This window comes from Ceratosolen solmsi, unplaced genomic scaffold (assembly GCF_000503995.2).
Source record: "Ceratosolen solmsi marchali unplaced genomic scaffold, CerSol_1.0 scaffold1, whole genome shotgun sequence".
NCBI lineage: Eukaryota > Metazoa > Arthropoda > Insecta > Hymenoptera > Agaonidae > Ceratosolen > Ceratosolen solmsi.
Window position 1 is genome coordinate 6,684,206 of NW_011948415.1, and position 2,457 is coordinate 6,686,662.

Here is a 2,457-nt window from a genome sequence, read left to right on the forward strand (position 1 = left end):
GCCTTTACTGGGTTCCTTGCCTTTCTCGACGAAAAATCCTTGACTCTATTAAAATGAGGAGTTGCACCGGGGGCCGAGCAGCTCCATTGTCTGATTATTAGCGAACATCTGTCGGGCATCGAGCCAGGAGCACGTAAAAAACGATTCGACGTAACTGACAGCTGCGTCTTTCCCTTCTAACCGAATGGAACTCGTAGTCGCTGAATTAAGCGGACCGCGGTAACGAGCTTTTTAACATCACCTTTCTCTTATCTTGCATCTCGTGACTTCGTCGCGGAAACTTTGTGGCTGCACGATAACGCGACAGACTAACATCCTTTCCAACTCGCTAATACAGCACGTAACTCTATGTCGGCAGCGAAATAACGTGTCAGAAATAAGCATTGACAAACCGTATTTATCTTCGTCTCACCGATATCTTCCTTCGACGGATTGCGCTAGCAGCGCTGCATGCTCGCACTTTCCAAGGTTTTTAAAACATTGTCTATCGCAGTCCCGTGCGATTGAATTGAACGATGCTGTTTCGCTTATGCCAGAGCACTTTAATGGATCAGCAGCCTGCTATAACCGAATTCTGTTAGAGGAGTGCAATTTGAACGACTCAGACTTGGCGTACTCAACTCGATAATTAAATTCCAAAGACGATACGAGTCTTACAAAATTCGAGAATGGCTTTGATCTCTAACCGAATCCCCTCACCCTCGATCCCCATACCCTCTTCCCCGCCCGACTTTTCTCCAACTTTTTATTGGGATCAGCGATTCCATCGCGCCAGTCGCGACTATACGTCGTAATCAATAAAGTGCCGCTGCTGAGCGTGCAAAGTGTATAGACTGTTACTTCAAAAATTTCGACCTCTTGTACAGCCACGGATTACCATTCAAAATCGCCCCCATAATTTGGAATCACAATTGGTGCCTGTCGTACGTCGATATTTCATCTCCTTTGCCATGTGGCCTTCACTGGCAAAACAAATGAGACGACTTTGTTATGGCGTAACTAGCCTAAAGAAAGATTCATTCGTGGTATAAAAGCACGAAAAATCGATACACTTGACGCAAAGCGATAAATTTTAGTGGTGCCACGTCGCGCATCCTTCTTCCATCTTCCATCCTCCATCTCTCTCTCTCTCTCTCTCTCTCTCTCTCTCTCTCTCTATATATATATATATATATATATATATATATCTATGTATATATATATATATATATATAGCTATCCTTCTGTTGGCCTCTGTCACGTCAACGGTGCGATGTTCGACTCGAATGAAAAAAAAAACCCATTCCGTTTTTTCGTCTTTGCTTTTTTTCTAAAGTGCGCGTCGTTGCGTTAGCCTCGGAATAGAAGGAACTCCAACCATCGTTCCGGTTGGTGGGTAGTGTAGCGAAGTCTCATGGCAAAAGCCCAGGGGACTGAGACCCTAGACCCAGACGAAGGGCGAGCAATTAAGACCTGGAAAATGGCAGGAGTGGATGACGACGAGTAAAGGTTCGGCTCTGGTGGCAAGGGATAGAAAACGAGGGCGATCGAGCGACGGATTGAGTGTGCTCGTCGTTGTCGTGGTCGTCGTCGTCGTGGTCGTCGTCGTCGTCGTCGTTGTCGTCGTCGTTGTCGTCGTCGTCGTTGACGACGTCGATACCGATGTCGACGCCCGGCGATGCAGGGTGTAACGACCTCCACCTTGGCTAAGTGAGCCTGCTGCACTCGGTGTGCGCAGTCGCGTGTGGCTGCGAGCGAACGGTGGCCCGCGGATGCCCGTGACGAGGGGAGAGAGCCGACCGGAAGCCGGAACTCGAAGCGCCGTTGAGCTCGCGCCTCGAGCCAGGAGCTAATCCTATTAGCAGGGGTCGCTCGGTGTAACGCTTTTCCAATTTCCCTCGCGTCAACGGGATTCCCGAGCAGGGCTCCGGCTTCCGCACGCACGATGCAAATTTACGTTGGCGGAAATAAAAGAAATGCAAATGGAAGAAAACAGCGACGGCTCGGTGAAGTTCGATCGCGGGAGAGGGAGGTAGAGACTATAATCGTCTTCGAAATTTCCCAAGAGCCTCGAGACACGTCCCCCGTCGGGGCTTATACGCATGCATTCAAAATCCGCTTGTGAAAGAGCGCGAGCGCAAGAGGACAGCGGCACGAGCGGCCAACTAACCACTCGCTCTCATTCCTACGCATTAGCGAGGACGTGAGAATAACGAAAATAATTCAAGCAAACGTCGTCCACGTTAGCGCGAACGAGTCGGTGAAGGAGAGACAGAGAGAAAGAGAGACAGACAGAGAGAGAGAGAGAGAGAGAGAGAGAGAGAGAGAGAGAGAGAGGGACGGAGAGTGAGGGCTTTCATGAAACTCGTCAGCGTCCAGGGCCGTGCCGATTGGCCCGTTTGGTGCTTTTCCCAGGGGGCCCCTGCGTGAAAGAGTGAGAGTGAGAGAGATAGAAAGAGAGAGAGAGAGAGAGAGAGA